Genomic DNA, 12,359 nt, shown 5'->3' with positions numbered 1-12,359 from the left:
ACAGAGAAAGAGAGAGTACATGAACGTGTGCTCTGGAAACTGGAAAGCATTATTAATATTGAGAGCCCACAAAGCAAAGGTTGTCAATTAACTGTTCAGTGGATGAGAGGATGAGGAGAGAGGGACATTGCTTGGGATAAAGTTCACGTCTGTCATTTCCGCCTGCCCACCCATTCTTCCTTTTTAAATAAAAAATAATAAAACATCTGGATTTTTCCTTTGGTGAATTATCCATCCTTTTTCTCAGAGGCTGACACCACCCAGGGTGGGCACATGACACAGGCTGAGCCAGTCAGGGTGCCCCATGCCCCTTGCTACAGTGAATGGTTCCAGGATGGGTACACGACACACTGAGAGTCACTCTCTGGACTTGCTGTGAGGAGAGGGCCTCTCTGTGCGGATTGCTAAACTGGTAAGAGGTGACCCCGAACCTGCTAGAGGCTGCAATGAGGGGAGACTCTGCCTCAGACTAGAGCCAGTGCATGGCGAAGTGCAGCCGAGAGCCTAAGAGGTAGACCAGAATCTTGATTGTCATTTACTTTGAGCTCCTGGCTCCCACTATTCCTGAAGTAATTAATTTTGAAATGTTCAGTTTCACAAGCCAATCTTCTTTTTTGCTGAAGCTGGTTTGAGTTGTCTTTCTACTACTTGCAGCACATGTCCCCTCCCCTTCTTTGATCTGCCTTCGCAATTGATTTCCGATGTCAAAAATCACAGACTAGATTTTTAAAAGTCATGATAATGTCCAATAGTAGTCAAATATATAAAAGTCAAATATAGTAGAAAGAGTACAGTGTCAGAAGCCAGCGGGAGAGCATTTCAGATAGAAAGAACAGTGTGAGAACAGAGTAGATGCCCAGTCAGTATGTACTGAGCACCAACTCAGGATTGCCCAGGAATCATTTTAGGCATTAAAGATACAGCAGTGACTGGAGCTGACAGAGAGCTCTGCCTTCACAGAGCTCCTACTGAATGGAATAAAATTAAAATTATAGCTAAAATTTAATCAAATGCTTATATGTGCCAGGCACTCTTCAACTATTGGCTCATTTAATCCTCACAATAACCCTATGTTGTAGGATTATTATTCATGCTCATTTTATATAGAAGAGGGAATTGAAGCCTAGAGAGGTTAAGGCTTCGTGCCCAAGGTCACAGAGCCAGTAAGTGGCAGCTCTGGGATTTGAACCCAGGACATCTGGCTTTCTTAACCACTATACCATACCGCCTGGTATAGCAGTTAGTATTTACTGAGACTTCTCTCTATGCCAGGCACTGTTCTGGTGGCTCTATATGCATAAACTCATGCGATCCTCAAAACAATCCATTTTGCAGATGAGAAAACTGAGGTTAAACCATAGGTACAGAACTGAAATTTGAACCAAAACAGTGTGGCTCGAGAATCCGCATTTCCCCGCCCCCCCCAGCTTGATCGAGGTATAATTGACAAAGAAAATTGTAAGATATTTAAAGTGTACATAGTGGCATTGGATATACATATATATTGGGAAAGGATTCCGCCCTCCATCAAGTTAATCAATGCATCCATCACCTCACATACTTATCTTTTTTCTTTTAATAGAAACATTTAAATTCTGCTCTCTCAGCCAATTTCAATTACACAATACGTTGTTATCCACTATAGTCACAAGAGTCCGTACTTTTTTTTTTTTGAGGAAGATTAGCCCTGAGCTAACATCTGCTGCCAATCCTCCTCTTTTTGCTGAGGAAGACTGGCCCTGAGCTCACATCTGTGCCCATCTTCCTCTACTTTATATGTGGGACACCTGCCAAAGCATGGCTTGATAAGCGGTGTGTAGGTCCATACCTGGGATCCAAACTGGCAAACCCCAGACCACCAAAGCAGAACATGAGAACTTAACTGCTGCACCACTGGGCTGGCCCCAGAGTCTGCACTCTTAACCACTAGCCCATACTGTTTCTAATGAGTGAGCAAAGGAATGAAGGGGGGCCAGAAGGCAGAAACCAGGCCCAGAAGTGAAGGACAGTCCTGAGGCCCCATGTCCAAATGGTGCCAGGGTTTGGTCTTGATAAAGAGACGATCCTTCCTGCATTCAGTGAGAGTATGAGCCCCACTTGCCCTGCTACCAGCCCCACCGGCCAACAGCTGGATCTCTGTGTTCCCCAGCACCGTGGGTCTTGCTGTGATGACTACGGTGAGCAGTAGAGGTTAGAAGAATGCAGGGAGGAGACACAATGAGAGGGCAGAGGAGAGGAGCAGGGGGAAAATCAGACAGAGCGGAACCCAGAAGTCTCCCAGGCCCCAGGGGCTCCAGATCTTCCCCTACCAGGAATCTCAAAGCTATTTACCCAAATTCCGGAATTGCTCGCCTGTCCTGGAATAAGAATATACATTCCAAGCTTTCTCAGTAAATGCCAGGAAGTCTTCAGGAGCAAAGAGGTGGATGAAGGCAGGCATCTGGATGCCAGAGAGGGAGCTGGGTGGAGGTCAGAAGTCAAAGCTATGTCAGGCTCCCCGGCTTCACCTCCTCGACCTCCATCTTGGCTCACACTCACCTCTGCAGATGATAGTGTAACCGCCAAAAGGGGTCCTCTACTCACCGCAAGATAAGCCAGCAGTCAAGAGGCAAGGTGGTAGGAGAGAAAAGGTCTTTTTTATTACAGCTTGCCAGCAAGGGCATGGCGGACTAATGTCCTAAAGAACCAGCTTCTTTTTTTTTTTTTTACAGAACTTTTTTTTTTAAAGATTGGCACCTGAGCTAACATCTGTTGCCAATCTTCTCTTTTTTCTCTTCTTCTCCCCAAAGCCCCCCAGCACATAGTTGTATATTCTAGTTGTAGGTTCTTCTGGTTGTGCTATGTGGGACACCGCCTCAGCATGGCTTGATGAGCAGTGCTAGGTCCGAGCCCAGGATCCAAACCGGCTAAGCCCTGGCCACTAAAGCGGAGTGTGCGAATTTAATCCCTTGGCCATAGGGCTGGCCCCAAGAACCATCTTAAAATTACAAAATTTTGAAGCAGTTATATAGAGCAAATGTGCTGAAAAGTGTGTGTGTGGGGAAGGGTCTCTCAGAATGTTGACCATCTGGTGCCGTCGTCCTTGAGACTCCAGAGTGTCCCTTCTGTCACAGGTGACGGACACCAGCAGAGGGCTTTTTCCCCAAGGTCGTTACATCCCTCGGAAAACTTGGAGAACAAATTTATCATCTTATCAGAATGGGGAGGTTTACCTATAAGCCAAGGCTACGAAAATAGCAGAGCATGCACATGCATATTTCTCACAAGCAGGTGTGTACTTATCTAGGCTACATGCAAATTAAAGCATTCCTGACAAGGAAAGCGGGGTGTCTTATGGATCAGGGTCATACATAGTCCTAACATGGTTCCCCTTTATCAGATGGCTTCCCTAATGCTAGCCTATGTTAACGGTTGGCTGTATTTATCTTAGTTATTTACGCGGTGCTAACAATAGATTTTGTGGGTAACTGGCCCCATTTACCAGGACCCCCTCACAGAGCTGGTTGGTCAGGACCTCAAGGCCCTTGCTGTTGTCCTTGCTGGTCTGGGCCACAGAATACAAGTGTCCACCTGGTACTGGACGAGGAGACTAGAGCAGCCCCAGCCAAGTCAAACAGAAGCAGCAAAGTTATATTTACTCCCCCATCTAACTTTGTTTTCATTCCAAGGGGAAGAGATGTTGACACAGACAGCCCTAAAATAAGCCGGACTGCAGCAAGAGGTGCCCAGGGCGTAGGGCTCAGTGTGAGGAGAGCCAGTCCTATGAGGAATCTGAGGAAGCTTCCTGTAAAAGAGAGTCTCTGACCCAGACCTGGCTTACGAGCTCCAGTTCCACCTTTGCCTCAAAACAGGTGTATGGCTCCTAGCAAGTCATTTTCCTTTTGAGCCTCAGTTTCCCTATCTGTAAAAGGGAGATGATGACCATATTTGCCTGATGAGGTTATTGGGAGGGTCAAATCTGTTGGACAACTAGATAGGGGAAACTTTGCAAGGGGAAAGGCGGCACTAACATAGAGGATCATTATGGAGAATCATTGGAATTCTGACAGGTCGGAATGAGAGAAGAAATGTCCCTAGGAAAAAGGACAATGTGAAGCAAGACTGTTTCTGACACATTCATGCATGAGTATTGATTGCACACCTGCTCAGTGCCAGGCACCAGCCCTGAAGAAGAGGAACTGGAAGGCACCCAGACTAACATGTAAGTGGTTGAGGTCCTGGAATGTCACACTCAAGAGTACAGACTGTGTCAAACGAGCAATGGGGAACCATGTTAAGAAGGATGGTGAGGGGCTGGCCCGGTGGCACAGAGGTTAACTGTGCACATTCTGCTTTGGTGGCCCTGGGTTCGCCGGTTCGGATCCTGGGTGCAGACATGGCACTGCTTGGCAAGCCATGCTGTGGTAGGCGTCCCACATATAAAGTAGAGGAAGATGGGCACAGATGTTAGCTCAGGGCCAGTCTTCCTCAGCAAAAAGAGGAGGATTGGCAGATGTTAGCTCAGGGCTAGTCTTCCTCAAAAAAAAAAAAAAAGAAGAAGAAGGAAGGTGACAGAGAGGCCTTCCCACAGAACAACTTCAGGAGACTCCTGGAGATAGCACATCTCCTCCGTGGAGAGGGGCGGCAGCACCTGGCTGAAGGAGATGGCGAGGTTGGGCCCAAGCAGAAGAGAGGGAACTTAGGCCTCCCCGCCTGGCCCCCTTGGCCCAACCCAACCCCTGCTGTCCACCTATGGTCACTCAGCCCCCAGCCCTTCTCATTGCCTCGGGTTTCTCAGCAGCCAGTGGTCACCTCTCCTGACCCCAGACAATAAGTGAATAAGCCAAATATATAGTATGTCAGATGGTAGTATGTGCTCTGCAGGAAATAAGCAGGAATTACTCCCTAATTTCCTTCTGGTCTTCGTATGAATGCTGCCTTCTCGGGGATGCCTTCCTTAACCAAGGCATTTTATTTTTTTTTATATTGCAGTAACATTGGTTTCTAACACTATATAAATTTCAGGTGTACATCATTATATTTCTATTCCTGTGTAGATTACATCATGTTCACCACCCAAAGACTAATTACACTCCATCCCCACACACGTGAGCCTAATCACCCTGTTCTCCACCCCCCCCCCTTCCCCTCTGGTAACCACCAACCCAATCTCTGTTTCTATGTGACTGTTTGTTGTTGTTTCTATCTTCTACATATGAGTGAGATCATACGGTATTTGATTTTCTCCCTCTGACTTATGTCACTTACCATAATACCCTCAAGGTTAATCCATGTTGTCACAAATGGCCAGATTTCATAATTTCTTATGGCTGAGTAGTATTCCGTTGTGTATATAAACCACATCTTCTTTATCCATTCATCCCTTGATGGGCACCTAGGTTGCTTCCAAGTCTTGGCTACTGTGAATAATGCTGCAATGAACATAGGGGTGCATGTATCTTCACGCAATCATGTTTTCATGTTCTTTGGAAAAATACCCAGTAGTGGGATAGCTGGGTTGTATGGTAGTTCTAGTCTTAATTTTTTGAGGACTCTCCATACTGTTTTCCATAGTGGCTGCACCAGTTTGCACTCCTACCAGCAGTGTACAAGGGTTCCTTCCTCTCCACATCCTCTCCAACACTTGTTTCCTGTCTTGTTAATTATAGCCATTCTGATGGGAGTGAGGTATGATATCTCAGCGTAGTTTTTTTTTTAATATATTTTTTTTGAGGAAGATTAGCTCTGAGCTAACATCTGCTGCCAATCCTCCTCTTTTTGCTGAGGAAGACTGGCCCTGAGCTAACATCCGTGCCCATCTTCCTCTACTTTATATGTGGGAGGCCTGCCATAGCATGGCTTGCCGAGCGGTGCCATGTCCACACCTGGGATCCAAACTGGCGAACCCCAGGCCGCCGAATTGGAAAGTGCAAACAACGACTGCACCACTGGGCCGGCCCCCAAAACAAGACATTTTAAATTGTGCAAGCCATGCTGAAATTCTTATTTTTAATTTTTTAAATATTATTTAATTTTATTTATTTATTTATTTTGAGGAAGATTAGCTCTGAGCTAACATCTGCTGCCAATCCTCCTCTTTTTGCTGAGGAAGACTGCCCTGAGCTAACATTCGTGCCCATCCTCTTCTACCTTGTATGTGGGACGCCTGCCACAGCATGGCTTGCCAAGCAATGCCTAGGTCCACACCCGGGATCCGGACATGCAAACCCTGGGCCACTGAAGCAGAACGTGCAAACTTAACCACTGTGCCACCGGTCTGGCCCCTGAAATTCTTGTTTTTGTTTGTCCACTTGTGTTTGTCTACCCCCACTAGAATGTAAGCTCCATGAGGAAAGAACTAGTTTACACTGTAGCCATAGCTTTTAGAATAGCCTCTGGCTCAATAAACGTTTGTTGAATGATTAAGTGATTATTTCCTCAAACAGAGAAAATAACCTCTCCAAACCAGTTCTCCAGAAAAAAGAGAACAGGACAAGGTTGCCCAGAGCTAGTGTGAGCATTCCACGGAGTGAGTATAAATGAACTCGAACTTTACAACTTAAGCATTTTGCAAAAGTAGGAAAGAGGGTGAGTTTAGTCAGGAAGACTGAACCAGAGGTTGGGGGCCATCTTCTGATTCCACCATTAACTGCTTTTGTAATCAGAAAAGCAAAGAAAACCTTGTTTTACAAAGAAAAGGAAGTGCTTCTGGTTGACCGAGACCTGGGTCTGGGCCCACCCCCGGGGAGAGGTCTTCTCTGTCAAGGCTGGCGGCTTGCATGGGAACTTGGCGGCCAGGGTGCTCTCCCTTCTTCGTTTGCTAAAGGCCCCAGAGCTCTCTAGAAGGCTTGGGCATGGGTGTTAGCACACCTGGTTTACTCCCGGCTGTGTGTGTGACTGATAGTAAACCCATGACCCAGTCTTTTCCCTTCCCAACGGCTTCAGTAAATATTCAACATGATAGCAGTAATCATGGTGGCTGGATAATATTTTCATATACAGTCATCCCGTGGTATCTGCAGGGCATTGATTTGGGACAACCTCTACTCCCCGAACCCTACCCGACTCCCATCAAAATCCAGGGTTGCTCAATCCCTTATATAAAATGGTGGTAGTATTTATACATCCTCCCAAACACTTTAAATCATCTCTAGATTACTTGTAACACCTAATACAATGTAAATGCTATATAAACAGTTGCTATACTGTATTGTTTAGGGAGTAAGGACAAGAAGAAAAAGTCTGTGCATGTTCAGTGTAGAGGCAACCATTATAGGCTTTTCTGTCCACGGTTGGTTGAATCTGGGGGTGTAGAACCCGTGGATACGGAGGACTGGAGCACTGACTCTACAAACCAAGGTGGAGTTTCCCCCGCATTCCCTTTTACATTCATCCCCTTCCAGTTTAATCAGTGAGGGCCATGTGGCTTTCATTGCTAAAGTGAAGAGATGTCATTGCGGTTTCATTTTTAGTTCAACAGCCTTAGGGGACTCGATGCACAGAGAACTATGATGACGTAAGAGCAAGGTGGATGGGGGTAGCGGGTGGGGGAAACTAAAATACTCCCCAAGTCAGGGAAGGGAGGGGGCAATCTGGAAAGGAAACAAAGAGAACTTAGAAGTGATGTGTCCCTGAGAACGTGGTCCGGTGCGCAGCTCGTTCTGAATAGTTTGGTGAGTTCTGAGGACCAAGTGGACTATACCCCATTTTCAGGTGGACAGACCCCAGCTGTGCCCCTGCACCCCAGTGTGACACCAGGGCTATGGGAGGTGGCCCAGAGCAGACAGACTAAGCGCAGGGGCTGTGTGGGTGGACAGCAAAGAGCAGACAGAAAGTTACTGCCCAAGGGGAGTCGTCCGCTCACCACAAGACATGCCAACAGTCAAGAGGCAAGTGGTAGGAGAGAAAGGGTTTTTATTACAGCTTGTTAGCAAGAGAGAAGATGGCCAACTCATGTGCAAAAGAACCATCTTACAGAACAAAGACTACAGGCCAGTTATATACCAGGCTGGTCTCCAGGTAGGGGAGGTAGCTGGTCTCTGGTGGGGTCTCCATCTGATCTCTGAGTGGGCCCAGACATTTGGTGCCAGCTCCTGATAGTCCTTTGTTTTTTGTTTTTCGTTTTTTAATTTTTTATTGAGTTAATGATAGGTTACAATCTTGTGAAATTTCAGTTGTACGTTATTGCTTGTCAGTCGTGTTGCAAGTGCAACCCTTCACCCTTTGTGCCCATCCTCCACACCCCCTTTCCCCTGGTAGCCACTAATCTGATAGTCCTTTGTTTTACTGGATATGCATCAGAGAATGGAGCAACGCCCTCTACCCTGATCTTTCAGTTGTCATTGATGAGTTGTCATTGATGATGGCTATCAGCATAGGCTCTCTGCCCAGGGGTCATCGCATTCCTAAGGAACTCAAAAGAACAAAGTTATCATCTTAAAGCAGCTAAGAGGGGCCACAAAATCTACAGAGCATGTCTGGGCTAGTTAATCAGAGGTCATTCAAAGTTACAATATAGTTTCTCCTCTGCAATATGGCTTCCCTTTTGTCAACCTTGTGTTGAGCTGGTATCAAAAGGCCAGGAAGAGGGAAAGGAGAACATTTTGGCAGATGCCATTGTACCAAGGGCATGTTGAGGCCGGGAGGATACATGCCCCTTCCCAACTCTACTCCCAAGGGGAAAGGAGAGAAAAACTGCAAACTGATTCCATCAGACACCTGCCACCGGCAGAAAAGGAGGAGGAATTATCAATTTAGTTAAACGCTGGACAAGCCACATTTCTTGCATATCTGAGCTATGTTTATGTATCATTGTTTTAATCAAGCACTTACGTGGTACTTACTGTGAATTTTACAATATTTACTCAGTCACAGCAGCAACTCTATGTTGAATGTTATTGGCTTTCCTATTTTTACACCTGGGGAAACAGGCTGGAAAGGTCAGGTAACTGGCCTAAGGTCACACAGATAGTAAGTAAGAGAGCTAGGACTTGAACCCACAGAGTCTGGGTCCAGAGCCCGTGCTGTCAGCAGCTACTCTGCTAGCTCCTTCAGTTCTTTTTCTGGGTGAGGTACCCTGCTAAGTGCTTGAAAAACACAATTTCCTTGTGTAGGGGAGGAAGCACATTTCCTCTATACTCTAGGTCCTTCTGACCGGGCTATGAAATAAATTCACATGAGACAGAATAAGAGGAGAAAATCAAACAAAGCTTTATAACATGTGTACATGGGAGAGACCCAGGAAAACTTAACAACTCGCCAGAATGGCAGAGGTTCTCATCTTAAATACCACCTTCAGCTAAAGGCAAAGGAGGACGTTGGGGGTGGGGGTGGGAAGAGTCAATTACAGGAGATTACCAGAAAAGCACAGTAAACAAGAGTAAGGTTATTATGCAGATTTAAGTCCTGCCTTCCCATTGATAAGAGTTTCTAGAGATAAGGTCATCCCCCTCTTCCTGGTGCAGAGAGGAAGACACCTTCACAGATGGAGATTTCCCTACAGAGGTAAATGTCTCTTACAAAGGGTAAGTAAATTCTACTTTTCAGAGCTTCTCTCATGTCTGCAGTTTTTAAAAGTAACCAGCCCAAAATAATCCTCATGCCAAAGAGACACATTTTGGGTGGCCAATTCTGATCCCTTACACTTGCATTCTCAAAACCATTCCAGGAGGTGAGTATATGCTTCATCTCCTGTTTACAGATGTGGAAATTAAGACGCAAGGTAATTATAACGTGTTACAGCTCACAGCCAAGTTTGCAGACAGGGCCTGGACGTAGGCCTGGGGGGCTCTAACACTGTTCCAGTCACTTTTGCTGCATAACATGTATAAGAACACAACTGGCTTTTGACCTTGTTCCTGACACAGACGTGGATGAATCTTGACAATTTGCTACTGTCTTGTTTAATTTGAGGGATGACTCCGGTCTTGAGGATTTATGAGTTTGCTTTGCAGAAGAAAGATAATGCTTTCGGGGAGGTTGTGATCACCAGATGGTCGGCCCCCAGGGCCTTATTGGGAATGACTCCTTTCTTTCTCAGAAGCTCATCCTGATGCAGGCTCGGTGAGCCGAGGAGTTGAAAGAAAGATTTCTTAGGCTCTCAAGATCTGGTAGTAGTGCTCCTTTATTCAGAGACTAGCATGGAGTAGCATGGGGACAGGACCCAGGGGCAGTGAAGAGCTGCAATGGGTTGAGAGTTAGGGCTAAATTTATAAGGCATACGTATGTGAGTTATTTCTTTACAAGACAAAGGAAAGATCATGTAAAAAAGTTGTTGAAATGGTATCAGTGCAGGTGGGGCCTGGTTATTGGGAGGTCCTGTAACTTTGGATACGAATCAGGTAGAATCAGTTCAGGACGTTCTCTGCTTCCAGGAGGGTGGTATAGATTTTCAGGTAGGGCAGAATGCCTTGGGCTTCTCTCCCTGGGGCAGCCTTAATCCTCATCACTCCTGCCAAGCCCCTTAGCTCTCTAAAACCCATCTGCTTTCTGCTCCCGGGAAGGTGGATTTGCGCAAACCCACGCTCCCACCTTTTCATCTTGGCCAACTCGAATGGGGCCTTTCTCCATCTCCAAGCACCAATGTCTCAGTGTTTGGCTTGCTGTGCACCGAGCACATGAACTTGAAATTAAGAGGTTCAGTATCAAAGCCATCCCCAAATGTAGTGCTGTGAAAAGACTATTTTATTATGCTTCTGGAGTCTATGGGTCAGGAATTGGAGATGGCTTCTCTCTGCTTCACAATGTCTCTGGCTTCATCTGGGAAGACTCAGTTGCTGGAGGTGACTTGACAGCTGGGGCTGGAGCCGTCTCCAGGCTCCCATCACTCACACATCTGTAGGTTGAGGATGGCTTTCAGCTGGGACTACATCTGGGCTAAAGGCCAGAGTGACAACAACACGTGGCCTTTCCATGTTGTCTCTCCGTGTGTGTGATTTTGGGCTTCCTCACAGCAGGGTGGGTATAGTCCAAGAACTCCAGAGAGTGAGGCGGAAGAGCATGGCATTTTATGAAAGCACCACTTCTGCCGTATTCTATCCAGTCAAAGCAATCATAAAGGTCCTCCCACGTGCAAAAGGAAGGGGAACAGTCCTGTGCCACCCATTTGGTGGGAGGGCGTCAAGGCCACACCATAAGGAGAACATATGAGATGGTAAATGCAATCGGAGATGACAGCCCACTGCATCAGTGGTCCTCAAACTTCACTGCACATTAGAAACCCTTTCCAAAGTCCCAATGCCCAGGGGACTCCCTTGGCTGATGAAATCAGAATCTCTGGGCACGGAAGCTAGGCATCAGCATGTTTAACCCCTGGGTGATTACAGTGAGAACTTTGCTTGTGTATGCAAAGCACCGGGCAGTGTCTGGCTCGTGAACAACTGCTGTTTCTCCAGGTGGGAGCACCTACGACTCTTCCTACACCGTCATCTGAGGTAGTGAGCAGGTAGACTTCAAGTTATGGAAAGGTGTTTCTTTTTCCAGTTATCTTCTAGTTATGACAAATGATTGTGGTTTTTCATTTTGGTGGTTATGTAGTTTCCTTTTTAAATACATTTGAGTAAAAAAGGTAAGGAGGTAATTTTTAAGGTGCTAACTAAATAATGGTATAGTATTACGTGAAAGAGGAGGCTGGGAAACCCTGAGGCAAATAATTAATCATGGAGCTGTGACTATTACTATCATTAGCATTACCTTTAGGGAGTGCTAATTGAAAGTCAACTTTGGGTGATTCAGAAATTTTAAAAGACAAACATCTGAGAGCTGGCATTTGAGAAAGGAGTGAGCCGAAGAGGACCAGATGTTTGTGAAGCAAATTAAGAACCCCACAGTGAGGGGCCAGCCCCGTGGCCGTGGTGGAGTGGTTAAGTTCCAGGGCTCTGCCTCGGCGGCCCTGGGTTTCACTGGTTCGAATCCTGGGTGCGGACCTGGCACTGCTCATCAGGCCATGCTGAGGCGGCATCCCACATGCCACAACTAGAAGGACCCACAACTGAAATCTACAACTATGTACTGAGGGGATTTGGGGAGAAGAAGGAAAAATTAAAAAAAGAAAATAAAATCTTTTTAAGAAAAAGAACCCCATAGTGAGTTTCCCCCATTCTCTGCAAGGAGCTGGGAATCCTTTGAATCCTGGCAACCTGATGGGGAAATTTCCCCAAGCCTCTAAGGGGAAAGAGAGGTTCGTCATCACTCCAGTTCTCGGGAGGACCCCGAGAAATTGAAGAAACAGATATTAAATGCAACCAGGGGATAAAAAAGAAAGAGGGTAGGAAAAGAGAGGGTGGAACAGAAGAGACAGGTTCTGGAAGGCTTGAGTCAAGAGGGAGTTCTTGTCCTGACTGGATCCCTAGGCCTCACGGGAGTTTAAGTCAGTCCCTGAC

This window comes from Equus asinus, chromosome 14, assembly GCF_041296235.1.
Source record: "Equus asinus isolate D_3611 breed Donkey chromosome 14, EquAss-T2T_v2, whole genome shotgun sequence".
NCBI lineage: Eukaryota > Metazoa > Chordata > Mammalia > Perissodactyla > Equidae > Equus > Equus asinus.
This window is presented reverse-complemented; position numbering follows the sequence as displayed.